At 36.8% G+C, this 14,242-nt stretch overlaps 1 protein-coding gene across 3 annotated transcripts in view; it reads right to left on the reverse strand.

The window, feature by feature from the left end:
* Positions 1 to 14,242, reverse strand: part of BACH2 (BTB domain and CNC homolog 2) — a 407,704-nt gene that overhangs the window by 272,416 nt on the left and 121,046 nt on the right. The window lies entirely within an intron of this gene.

The following is a 14,242-nucleotide window of genomic DNA, read 5'->3' on the forward strand; positions in this document are numbered from 1 at the left end:
TTTTAAAGCCAGGCACTAATGCTGATTCCTCAGGGTAAGCTCTATAATTACTAAGGATAAGAAGAGTTGTCCCATGGATGATGGACCTTTACCAAGGACTACTGAGAAGTCGATAGCTGTCCCGTCCCCCCCAGACTGCAGAACTAGTTTATTTAATGTCTCTGCTGTCCACTCAGCATCTGATTTCTCCAAAATTACTTCCAATAACTATCGTCACTACTAATTCTTGTAACAAATTCTACCATTCTATTATCGTCTGATGCTTTTTAAAAAATCAAACGACAGACATAATGTATATAAGGTTCTTTGTTAGCTTTGAAGCACAATATATATTATGTATTCTTTATCATTGCTGTTTTTGCTGAGTTTTTTTGGTTATTGATGTCTTTGATTTTTAAATGAAAAATGAACTTTCCCTCCCCACCCAAAATAGTTAAGCAAACACAAAAAAATTACAACAAATCAATGGTATATACAAAATTTTGCACCCATGGGTGCCCTCCCCAATCTCTTTACTGAAAAGAAGGAAATGTATTTTATCAATTGTTCTCTAGAACCATCTAACTTAATTATCAAGGGGAAAAAAAATCCATTACTTGCTCCTGTTCTGGAAAATTACATATTTATACCAATCACAATTTTATGTGATTATACCTCCATCTCCTAGAACTTCAGAATATTACCTTTGAGAGTTTCTAAAGCAGAGATACCTAACCTGAGGACCAGGAGCTTGTTTTTCTAATATTTTGATAACTGTATTTAAATATAAATCAGTTTCCTTTGCAATACTGTGTATTTTATTTCATGTATTTAAAGATTATTCTGAGAAGAGATTCATAGGCTTCACCCTACTGCCAAAGGGGTCTATGACATAAAGAAGGTTAAGAATACTGGTCTAAAGGTAGGTAGGAAAGTAAAGTGCTGTCTTTTCACAACCACCAGTATAAAAAGGCTAAGCACAGTACTCTACAAGACAAGCTAGACTGATGGACAAATGAGATGTTGGTAACAGGTAAATTCACAGATGAAAATAACAAATAGTAGTCTCATTATGATGGAAAATTTGCAGTAACTGTAATTAAGCTGAAGATGGTATTCCTCCCTATTCTAGGCATGACAAAAAGAGCAAAAAAAAAAAGAAAGAAACCAACAACTGTTATGAATTTTGTCGGCCACTGAGAGCACTCTGCTGTCACACAGTCTTTAATGTAGTCTCAAAAGGAGAGAAATTTGTGCTTATGTCTCACTCTGGTGCATCTGTCCTTTGAGGACTTCAGAGATTTGCACAAAAAGAGACAGATCAACCAACAGAAGCTGATAGCAATAGCCTTTATCTGGCACATTTTTACTCAAAAGAAGGAAAGCTTGTGGCTTCATTTAAGATAACCAAAGACATTAGGAGTGGGGCAAGGATACTTTCTGATCACAGAATTTCAGGGACCTGCACATTTCTGGTAAAGTATACTCCTCAGGTCTTAAGCCCAGGACCAAGAGGAGAACAATGTGCCTTCTATATCTGGCTAAGTTCCAGGTACCCAGGTCAGGGATCCACATGCAAAGGATTCTCATAAATAATGAGTTTGGTTTTACTCTAATGGGAAAAGAGTTATGGATACTAAAGATTTACACTTTTGATAACTAGCAATGTTTAAATAATCTGACCCAGGCCTGAAGTCGCATTTTTTAGGAAACTACCTGGTAGTATACACATACAAACATACATATACACACATACACATGTGTGTATACGTATCTACACATACATATTCATCAGGGATAAAAACAGTCATTTCATACTTCCTCCAGAACAGAAGCTATTCTTTCCCTGTTTCCAGATCTTTGTCAAACAACACGGCAGCACACCGAAGAAAGGCACAGAAAGGACATGCTTCCAGAACCATTCTACACAGAAAATAAAATGAAAAACCCTATGTTTAAATAACGTGAAGGGTGTGATACCAACAAAATCCCCACCCTCCTTCCTGGGGAAATGTAAAGTTAGACATGGCCTTTACTCAAACCTCCAAGAGGATGAAATGTCAGCTCCAGCTGAAATTTTTTGGCCTTGGTCCATTCTCTTTGCCACCTACCTTATTGTTATTTAAAAACAATGTTTTGGATATTAATATGCTGTATCTAAACATACACATCACTCCTCCAACAGACAGCTTGCTACAAACAAACAGTTGAGTTTTACAGCTGTTCCTCTAACAAATAAAAAGATTTAAATATTTCTCAAGGAATAGTTTTCATTTCCTTGCATCCACTGGGACTATCCGAGGCCCATTGGTTTTTACTTTCCGATTAGCTATGGAGGGCAAATTAAAATTGGTTAGTACCATTTTCACTGGTTCTTAACCTGAGGTAGGGTGTGGTTCACAGACCCTGAGGGCATACACAGACAGATTTCAGAGGGTCTGTGAACTTGGATGGGAAAACAGTTACATTATTATTTTCACAAACCTCTAACTGAAACTTAGGTATTTCTTTCAACTATTTAAAAACATTATTCAGAGAAGACTTTATTAGATTGTCAAAGGGGGCCACAACATACAAAAGGCTAAGAACCCCATATTTAGGCTAATGATTTTAAGCAACCACTTTTCCCAAACCACAAAAAAAGGGGTAAAGAAAAAGCTATTTCTTTGGAGAAAGAGAAATAAAAATAATTTCCACTTTTCCATTCAATTCAATTTCTACTAAAGAATATGGTACCTGGAAATTTTGTGCTAGGTAACGATCCTGCCTGTTATTTGTCTCATATTTCAGGAGCTACATTTCAACTCATTCAATTTTTGCTTTGGCTAGAAAAATGTAGAGCAGCTTGAGGCCATTCTTGGCAGGGGCACAGACAGAAACTGTGGAAGAGAGCATTACTCTGTGGTTTGTTGCTTATAGACATTTTCAGATTCCCTCTATATTATTTCTGTCAGCTGGACTAGCACAGATCCATCAGGGAATATTGATAGAGAGCATTCACAATCCCATAACCCAGAGAAAGGTCTTTGTGGGTAACCAGACAGAACACTGCTCATTCTTCCCACCCCCAGAATAAACATTATTGGGCAGTTTTCTCACATTTCATCAAACAGCCTTTTTAAATGATACGTTTAATTTTTTTTTTTTGTCCTATATCAGTATCCTGGGAGATTCGCTGCTGACGCAATCAGATCATATGCCCATAGTAAAGATGTCAAGATCAAGAAAGCAATACTAATGAATGAAATGAACATTTAAAAATGTCAAATGTACACTTCTTAAAATAGATTCAATATGTAAAAAATAGAGCAGGGGGTAGGATTAGATAAATATCTATTTCAACTACTGCCCTCTCCTGGTAATAAAGGCAAAGAAGATAAAGTGGATCTTCCTCTTTTTCATTCTCATTAACTAAACAAAATCTCTTAAGATTCTATTTTACTTGACCTACTAGTTAGTTATCTGAGTTAAAAATGTAGGTGAAAAAAAGGCCACGTGTGGCTTCTGTAAGATGAGAAATGATGCGGTTTGACAGGAAAATGACCCTGGAGGAAAAAGGGAAGGGTTCTACTCTTTCAGAAGAAAGAAGGGCCATATGCTCCTTTGAAGACACCAACCACTTAAAAAAAAAAAGCTTCTTAATCCATATATAATACACAAGTCGTGGGAAGTGGATTTGAGGCATATTTTCTCCTTAATTAATTCTCAGTAATCTAAAGGTACTGATTCCACACATCAGAAATCGTGCTAGATTTGAAGCCCAAAGACCAGCTATGCCACTTAACTCCTCATGAGGCTTTCATTTCTCTAGGCCTCAGTTTCCTGTTCTATTGTACTAGATCAGTGGCATCAAACCCAAATAGAAACTGACTGCTGCCAGCCACATACTGGCTTAGAAAGGCACAAATTAACATTATCTATGTTGTATTTTAAATTTTATTTTATTAAATATCTTGCAATTACATTTTCAGCTAGTTCAGGCCCACTTGACAGTTTTGCAGTCACTGGACACACAAGGCCGTATGTTGGCTACCTTTGTACTAGTTTGTTCCAACTAGGTCTATGATCCTATGAATTTACTCTTTTGGATGATTCAGTACCAACTCATTTACGGAGATAGCACAATGGAAATAGCACCAGACTTAGAATTAGGAGACCTGGATTCAAATCCTGACTCAGTCCTTTGTCAGCCTTGTGTCCAAGGGCAAATCACAACTCCAAGTCTTCAGCAGTCTTTGTAAAACTTGGACAACACCTGCCAAAAGATACTGTGTGAAAGTGCTTTGAAAACTCTAAGGAATTTTATTAATATAGAGCATATTGATGGTGTGACATATTGGGTAACCCACCTTAAAGTCAGGAAGACCTGGATACATGTCCCAACTCTGATACATCCTCATTACATGACCCTGGGTAAGACATTTAACCTCTTAGTGTCCCAGGCAAGTTGCAGAGAAGGTGCCGATCTGGAGTGCCATGGTCTTTCCACTAGTACATGCCTGTAAATACACGTATGCATTGCTCCATTGAAGAGTCTTTAGTTCTGAAGTTTATTTTGCCTATGGTACAGAACCCAGCCGAGCACAGAACCAGCAAGAGGGAGAGTAGTTTCACATGGAAGTTAAAGCAAACAGGCTCACTCTACGGATTGACTCCAGGTATTTGCGACTTGGAAAAGGTCCTACCTCCACTCATTAAGGACATGATTAGATAGTGGATTACATAATTTATTTTCCCTTAAATAATTCCAAACCACTAACCATTTAATGGTACTAGGGTATTGAGAAAGGATTGGAAAAGAAAAGTATTTTAGAGAGAATTATAAGTCAGTAAGATATATGTATGTACTTGTACTTTCTCTCCACTTACATGTATATGCAAAAATATATATATATAAATATATACATATTTTAAATATATATAATCTCCCTTTCTCCTTTAAAGGATAATAACCACTTAAGTTTATATAATACCTTATGTAATACCTACCCTGGAGTAGGAAGTGCAAATATTATCCTCATTTTTCAGTTGCGGAAACTGAGACTCAGAAAGGCTCAATAACCTATTCACATCCATAGTTACTAAATGTCCAAGCTGGGATTCAAACCTCAGTCCTGCACACTCTCAAGCCGACTACCCTGAACTTCAATGTCCTGGCTGGATTCCAATCTGGAAACTATGTTTCACCTAGTTAAATCCCTAGTGAACTTTCACAAAGATGGTTTACTCTTCGTCTGTGGCAGCCCAGCATGATTCTGCTACTACCTCAAGGCGTACTGATTTAGAAAAACAACCAGGATTAAAGATATACATCTCATGGAGTTATAACAGCTGGAGTATACCCACTCCCTGGGAATCCTTAGGTTAATGGCACCACTCAATGACTTAGGCAGACGGGCAACATGGCATAGGAGAAAGAAGGTTAGCCTTGGAATCAGGAAGACCTGAAACCTTGTCCTGACCTCAGAAGCTATAAAACACTGGCCAAACTACTTAAACTCTTACTTGCTTATGAGAGTTTTCCCATCTGCAAAATGGATATAATAAGACTATCCATCTCACAGGACTGTCAGAAGGATAAAATGAGATAATGCAGGCAAAGACCCTTGAAAATTTAAGTGCCATATAAATGCAAACTGATGATGATGATGATGATGATGGTGATGATGACAGTGGTGAATCTCAAGCTATACTATAGAACTTTCAGATCTCTAATTACTAGATTAGAATATATCACGTAATAATATTCCATATTAGAATATAGCACTATACCTATCATACACTATGAAATATGTTTGTCATGTGGTTTTTCTGGTTAAAGGTAATTACAAGTGAGGCTCCAGAGCCCAAGGACCTTGAGTACCATTGCTATGAGGTTATTCATTAATATGTATGCCTATTAAGTCAGTAAAATGAAAGATACTTTTTCTTCATTTAATCATGGATGTGACTGACTTAACTAAGACAAAATGTCTTAATACTTTAACAGATTATTCATGACAATAAGTGTGTACAGGCAGTATTCTAATAAATGGATTTGTCATGAGCTTTTCCTTCGTGCCCCTACCAACAATTGTTCTTATTTGTTTCACACCCACACGTGAAACAAAACACACTAGAAAGCAGGGAAGAACAATTAGCAAATTAATTTCCTATCTTTCTACAACTTTGGTAGCCTTGCTGAAGGACAAGTTCAAATAGATGAGGTTAGTGTTAGTCCACCACTCATTCTACTCTGTAGGCATTGCTTAATCCCAGGCTGCCAGCAATCAAGGGTGTCTGAGTCACTTCTGCGGGCTGTCAAGGTTTAATAAGTTGAGCTAGTTAATGAGTGACGGTTGGATTGCATTCCAAGACTTCACATCATCCATGAAGCAATTAAGCATGCATCTCGTGGTCTCCCAGAGGAGCTGGAAGGTGTCTACTGAAAAAACAAATGCAGCACAATTTAGGGGCAAATAGAAAAAAAATAATATTCCACCCTAAGCTATGGCAGCACACTCTCTTCCCTTTACATCTATGTTGAGCAAAAGAAGGATGTCACTAGTTCATCCTTTGTTCACTTGTGGTTTTCTCCTCTTGCCTATCTTTCTGAAATTACAAGGAGCTCTTATGAGTTGTTTATGTGAAACCAAGTACCCTGACCTATAGGAGCAACGTTCCTGGAACTGCTGAAATAGTAAGCAAGATAATGACATAATTTAAGCCTGTGCCAGGCAGGAAAGCTCTGAGTAAGTAATGAAACATGGACAGGGTAGATATTTGTAAATAGACCTAATGTTACTTTAACTATCTCTTCCTCTAGCTCCCTTTCTTGAGAGAACAGTTACTGCTGTAGGATATTAGTAAGCATCTCTTTAGCTTTATGCATATCAAAAAATACGTACAATAGAAGACAGTGAAGAAAAATCTCTTTGGGAGTAAAAAGAGAATGGTGTTTCTAGAGATAAGATTGATTTAAACCAAACCTTATTCCCACACAAATACATACTCTTACGAGTTTCTTCTAGTCCTCCTCTCCCTGTCCTCTCTCTCAACACTCATCTGGGGCTACCACAGCTGTTCGGATTGTTTTCTGTTTGCTGCCCACACTTCACAGAAACTGGAGGGAAGTGGAGGAGACCAGATGTGACAGTGAGAGCTTGGCTACTGTGTGCCCTCTGAAAGGGAGAGGGGGCCAGAACTAAAGGAGAGATTTGCTCCTCTGAGCAGAAATGAGGCAGAGGGAGAAGGGGAAGGCATAATACAATCCCATTTTAGGAGAATGGATTTCATTTCTAGGATTCTTTTATAAATCATTTGTGATATCTTCTCCCACCATGTTTATCCCTCAATACCCCTTCTTCCTCACTCAACACTCCCTCTCCTCCAAGTCTGAGAAACATTGTACTAATCAGGAAATTATGTGAGATCATATAGCAGTTTCTGATGTAGCTGAGGGGCAGGGTATAGACGTTAAATAATTTCCACATGTGACCTCCGATTCTTCCACAATACATAGCCTACTAACTTGTCCTTTCATGTGAATGCACACATAAAGAAAAATGCGTGCATGTGCGTGTGATTGCATGTGTGTGCTGATGGCTCTGACGCCAGTAAAAACACAAGGTGACTAGGCAAAGTCTACTGAGAGAGTAAAAAGAGTTAAATGCACCCCATTAGCCATTAGAGACTAAATGTCAGTGGGCATGCATGGTATGCAGCTGGGCAGTTCTCCAGAACCCACCCAGTGGCTTGATTATCAGGAAGAATTCTATAAACAAAAGTGTATGTGTGCACGGACCCTGATAAGTACAAATGGAATACAGGGAGTAGCAATCCCACTTAAGGAAACATATAAAGTTGGCGAAGTTTTCCCTTTAGGTGAACAATAGCTCTTGTTCAGAGCAAAAAAAAAAGTGTGTGTGTGTGTGTGTGTGTGTGTGTGTGTGAGAGAGAGAGAGAGAGAGAGAGAGAGAGAGAGAGAGTGTATGGAGCAAACTGGTGAATAGTATCAGTTATCCTTTGACTGTACATTTATTGACTGTTTCAAGTGACAATCTGACTTATCTGTTTTAAATCATCTCTTAGAGAAAGAATAGCATCTGGTGATAAGTTACCTGGGTTGGAGAGCAATTTTAAGGTAATCTCCAAAACCACGTGAAGGACATTAAACACAAGCATACATGGGGAAAAATGGAATTTCTAAAATATCTATTTTAGGTGTAAGTGAATTTGCATGTTTTAGGTTGGTCCACATTTGCTTTTTCTATATTAAAATTCAGGTGACTAGACAGTAGGAGCTATGTTCAGTTTTGTATGGTGTCGTTTAGCATGGTCACAAACAAATATAAGAATTTAATAAATCCTTTGTGATGATAATGATAAAGAAAGTATCTGGCTTTTTATTTCATTCTGGATAGCTACACCTGAATTTCTTAGTGTCAGCAGTGATTCACATATGCATATGTTCCCTACTTAAAAACATACCTTATCAAATACTTCACTTATCATACAGCATAACTGTATATATACAGAGATGGTAATATATCACACATTAAGAAATATCTGTTATGGTTCAGTTCTAGAAAGAACAGCATAGTTTAGTTTCTACATTAATTGAGATCTCAAAGCTGTTCCAAGATAAGGGAGAGAGACAAAAGAGATTTCTACTGGAGAAGCAAAACATCAATAGTTATAAGAGCCAAGTCTCTAGAAGAGTACAAGTGTCACAATGAATGAGGCAATTTTATGCAAATGATGTTTTTTAGGTACCATGAAGCATTTTTAAAGTATCTATTACTAGCCACAACTCAGTGCCCCCAAATACTACCAAAGTTGCTGTAAATTTTAAAGTCGTTTTGGAGAAATACACTTATCACCTATGTGACTTTTAGTAATTGCCTTAATGTCCCTGGGCCTCAGTTTCCCTATCCATAAAATGAGGGGAAGAGGGCATAGAGACTTTGAGATTCCCTTCCAACTCTAGATCTATGATCCCATGATTCTATCAACTATACGTCTCAATGAATGGAGCCACGTAAGACATGCCCATCTGAAAGTGTTTATCTGCTGCCATTTTGTTTCAAGGTGGTAGAGGCAGAATGGCAAAGTTGAAAGATTTCTATACTTAAGGGATAAAAGACCTTCACTTGAATCTTTCTTCGTGTGTTTTTTTAGCTTTGTGACCAGGGCAAAGTCATTTAAATTTATGAGAACCTCAGTTTTCTCATCTATCAAGGGGTGAAAATAATACTTGTACTACCTCTTTCATAAAACTGTTGTAAGAAAAGTGTTTCATAACCCATAAGCACTGTACATATGTGAGTTATTATTAGAATCATCCTTCAATCTCTTTTATGCTATACCTTGATAGCCTTCTGAAGCAAAATAAGATTGGCCAAAATCAGTCATCACTTTGAGAGCTGGAATAAAAGAGACCAAGAGATATTAAATGTTGAAGAGGGGAGGGTCAAGTTGAAACATACACATTTTTTTCCGGCAACTACAGACCCTCTGACTCATTATGATACTGAGATCTTAGGTCACAAGCATGGGACACATATGGACCTCAACTTGTTATTTTCAAATCTGAACCTGGTGGATACACACAGCCTGTCTTCCTCTACATTAAACAGTGTGTAAGCTATAAAAACATATTATACATCCCACCAATGAAAAACCTCCTGTGGGAATACAGAATCATTTACTAATGTAATAGTCAACTCTCTCATCAAGAATATGGCATCAGAGGAGGCTTGGGTGTGGTCACCTTTCTGGAAGAAACCTAGAGGCAAAATTTAGAAAGTTTTTTCCCCCCTCCTCCTCCTATTGCACAATGAAAATCTGTCTGTGGAAAGCACCCCTTGAAAGGAAGTATCTGTCAAAGTAAAAATAAATCAGGTTAACAGTATTTAAGAAAAAGTACGCTGCATGGTTTCATACTTTTTCCTTTCCTAAGTTACATGAAAACATTTTGTTTTCTACCGGTAAAATTATCACCCAAACTTTTAGTCCAGGATAAAAGTTTTAAGTTAAACTATGAAACTAGTATCATTAGTATTTATTGTTTTAATGAACATAGGTGGAAGGTTTGCTGTTTAGTTGTTTTAGGAAGATCCTTACAGCGTATTTGTGTCTTAGTGGGGTCATTCAAAGTTCAGCTTGGCTGCTTCCCAATTTTGTACACTCAATATCCAAATCTGTCGGTCCAGGTCAGAGGTGGATCAGGTATTAAGAGAAATTTTCACACTAACTCCAACCCATATGAATGTCGATTTATTAATTTCTACCAAGAAATAAAATGGACAAGCAGACTAGAAAAATTGTGTCATCAGCTGCTTAATTTGTTCTCATCACAGGAGGAAAGTCAATTTGGAAAACCAAATTAAGATTGGAGTTGCTCGGTGAGTAATACAATTAGTGCAAAGACCCATCAGATGATCTTTAGGAAATTATTATCAGTCAAGGATAGTCCCCATTTCTATCTGCTCAAGAGGTGTAGAATATATATTTTTGATGCTGGTCAGAGTAATATTCTTCCCCCTCAGGAGTAGTGGTTCACATGTCGGAAATATCTTACTTTCTTACTCACTGTCTTTTTTTAAAAAAAATTAAACTTTCTTTTTTATTTTGAACTTTACCACCACTAATCATCTTCTAGAAGCCATACAGACCACCATCTTGCTATTTGTCATTAGTGTGTTACAGTTTTGTTTTTCATTAATTCCATTAATATTGGTATTTCTGATATGATTCTCAAGGATACCACTGTCATTATTAACACATTATAAATCATCTCAGTGTGGGCTGCTTTCTGGGAAGATTTCCATAGATGAATATATTTCCTCTATTATATGGTGACTCTTAAGGGATGAGAGTTTTTTTTTAAATTACTTCTAAATTAAAATTCTGTGGGTATACTTTTGTTCTTTCACTTCCTATGTAATGACTCCTCACACTATGAAAGCCAATTAGACTCTACAGTACATACTGGGAGTCTATTACCCCCTCTAATTAGAATGCAGAATAAACACTCAGAAGACCACATTGCCTTTAAGGCTAGTTTCCTATAGGAAAATTTAAATACAACTATACAGAATCATCCAGATTGCTTAGCTCAATTTAGATCAACCAACTCTAAATTAAGAGCAACTTCTAATCCTTCTTTCTTCCATTCTTCAAATATTAGGTAGTCTTATTTTTTCCAACCTATAGAACTAAGGGATAGTTAACCCTTTGTGTATTATTTTATATTCCATTAAAAAAAAAACCAACAATCACCACCAAAAAACAAATAAAACCCTATCAGTTTTCAAAGGCTAGTCTTACATATTTCCTCCCGCTGCTTATTTTCAAATGAGTATTTGGTCTTAGAGAATAGATCTTAAACTTGACTGCTCATGGCAGGCCAGAAGATAAATTATATTACTATGGCCTACTGTAACTGTTTTCTTTCCACAAGGTTTGCAAAGGAAATAGAGCTATAATGCTTTAGTTTTCATTAGAATTTGGGACAGATGACCTGGTGAAGTACACATAGATCAAATACATACATACTAACTAATATTAATTTAATTTAATTGTAACAAAGAATTTTTTTTTAAAATCTCTGATTAATAGGACATATGTACTGCAGTTGATAAGACTGCCAGACTTGGAGTCAGGAAGATCTGAGCTCAAATCCAGCCTCAGACAATCACTAACAAACTAATTGTGTGACCCTGGGCAAGTCATTTAATTGCCACTTGCCTCAATTTCCTCATCTGTAAAATGGGGATATTAATAGCACCTAACTCCCAGGGTCATTGTGAAGATCAAATGAGGTATTATTTATAAAGTGCTTTGCATAGTGTCTGGCACATAGCAGGTACTATATATATGTTAGATATTGTTATATATTTGTGGGTATGTATGACTAATCTCATAGGTGCATGTCTGCACTGCTTTATTGTTTTTATGAACATTTCTGAATAGCCATAAAATGAAAGAGGGTTTTTTTTTTTAAACAACCCAGGATCCTCCTAAGGAAAAAGACGCTTAAAAAAATACAAACAGTAAATGACTGAGTTACTCTTCCAGGTACATTCTCAGACTAAATAGTTGAAGAAGTGATGCTATTTAATCACCTTCCCTCCATAAAATTACAGAAGCTTAGTGCTGAAAGATCATTTTTAGCACAATGCCTGACACTAAGTTCCCACCTGAGGCTGCTAGATAATACAGCAGATAGAGAGCTGGGCCTGGAGTCAGGAAGACCTGAGTTCAAATCCAATCTAAGACAGTTCACTAGCATGTGATCTTGGGCAAGTCACTTAACCTCTGTTTGTCTCAGTTAATTGTAAAGCGAGGATAATAAGAGCACCTATCTAGCAGGGTTGTTGCGGGGATCTGATGAAACATTATTTGTAAAGCAATTAGCACAGTGCCCAGCATGGAGTAGGTGCTATATAAATGCTTATTCTCTTCCCTTTCTCTTAGTCCCCTCTGCATGTAGTCACTATTTTTTTTTTTTTGAAGACTGCCAGTGACAGGAAAATCACTACTTCATATAACATTCCATTCCATTTTTTAAAATGCAATTCAATTCAACAAGAATTTATTTGTTAAGTGCCTACTGTGTCTCATTGTGCTAGGTGCTGGGTATACAAAGACAAAAATGAAATAGTCCCTGCCCTCAAGGAGATTTCATTTTATTAGAATTTATAGGTAGCTCTTAATGTCAAAGAAATTCCTCCTCAATCAGGAGCTTCTACCCAGTGTTTCTAGTTCTGCCTTCTTGAGCTATAAGCTAAGTCCGATCCCTCTTCTAAATGATGACCATTCTTTACGTATCTCTCAACTAATCTCGACAAGGTTTTTCTGGATGTGCTCCAATGCTCTTTACCAATGGTCTTTCAAAACACCACCCAGAATTAAATATAATACCAGAGATGTGGTCTAATTATTACCAAGTATTAGAAGTATTAGATCCAAGGTCTTTTGACTCTTTGTTCAACACTATTTCCACTACAACCAAGTGAAGGAGAGCTGTGATGAAATAATTTTCTCACAATCTCATTAATTTATTTGCTGAATGGTAGGGTCCACATCTTTTCAATCTGGCTAATTTTCGAGGAAAAAATCACAGGAGATGACAGTCCAATGGCATCACATGCTTATAGCAGAGAGGGAACAAGGTCAAAATGAATATAATCAAGCAATATTAGCATTACCAATCTAGTATGTAACACACCAATAAAAATGCCAAAGTAGCATTAACAGAAATCAGAAAGAAGGGGGAAATGTGCATCATTTCTTTACGTAGTGATATATCCTCCCCTATTGTATTTTATCAGTGCCTGCTATGTACAAGGCACTCATCTAACTGAAAAGAAGTACATGCTTCAAATTTCACTTAAATTCAATAACATAGAAAAGAGGTAATTGTTTTCCATTAGTCGAAACTATGATTTCTTTTAAACCCAAAGCATGCAAGGAAGCATCAATTTGCATATATGCTTTTACCTGCTGCTAAATAGCCTCACAGGATCTTAGACTTGAAAATGATCCTAGACACCACCTAGTACAAACTTTTCATCTGACAGACAAGGAAAGTGAAGCCCAGAAAAGGATGAGTGGATTGTCCATAGGCACCTAACTATGTAGTTAGTGGCAAAGAACTTAAGAGCAAAACTAGATGAAATGAAAAATAGTATCAAAATAAAGGAAAATAATTTCTAAATTACCTTTGTTGTCAAAACACAAGCTACACTACCTTCCCAGAAAAGTTAAAATGTTTCCAAAAGAATACACCCATAAACCAAGCATCATGTTCTATATAAAAGCTTTCCTGATCTCCCCAACTGCTAGTGACCTCCCTCCCAAACTACTCTATATTCCTTTGTATTTATCAACTTTATATTTATGCTGTACATATTTATATACATACTCTCTCCCTCTCCTCTCCCTTTTCTTCTCCCCTGCCCCATCCCGGTCTCTCTCATATAGACTTCTCATGAGTAGGGATTGTTTCATTCTCTTTATTTGTATCCATAACACCTAGCATAGCAACTGGCACATAGTAGGTGCTTAAGAAATACTCTTTGATTGACAAATTGGTTTGCTAGCTTGTTAGCAAGAATTCAATTCAATTAATTTCAATTCAATTCAATAAGCATTTGTTTAAAAGCTTACTATGTGTGAGTCACTATTTTAGAATACATACCCTTCTTACTTCCACCTCCTCTTACAATCCATAGTTTCCTTCAGAATTCAACCTAGATGATACCTACTACATAAGGTT

This window comes from Vombatus ursinus, unplaced genomic scaffold (genome assembly GCF_900497805.2).
Source record: "Vombatus ursinus unplaced genomic scaffold, bare-nosed wombat genome assembly UNPS02000582.1, whole genome shotgun sequence".
In the NCBI taxonomy this organism is placed as follows: Eukaryota; Metazoa; Chordata; class Mammalia; order Diprotodontia; family Vombatidae; genus Vombatus; species Vombatus ursinus.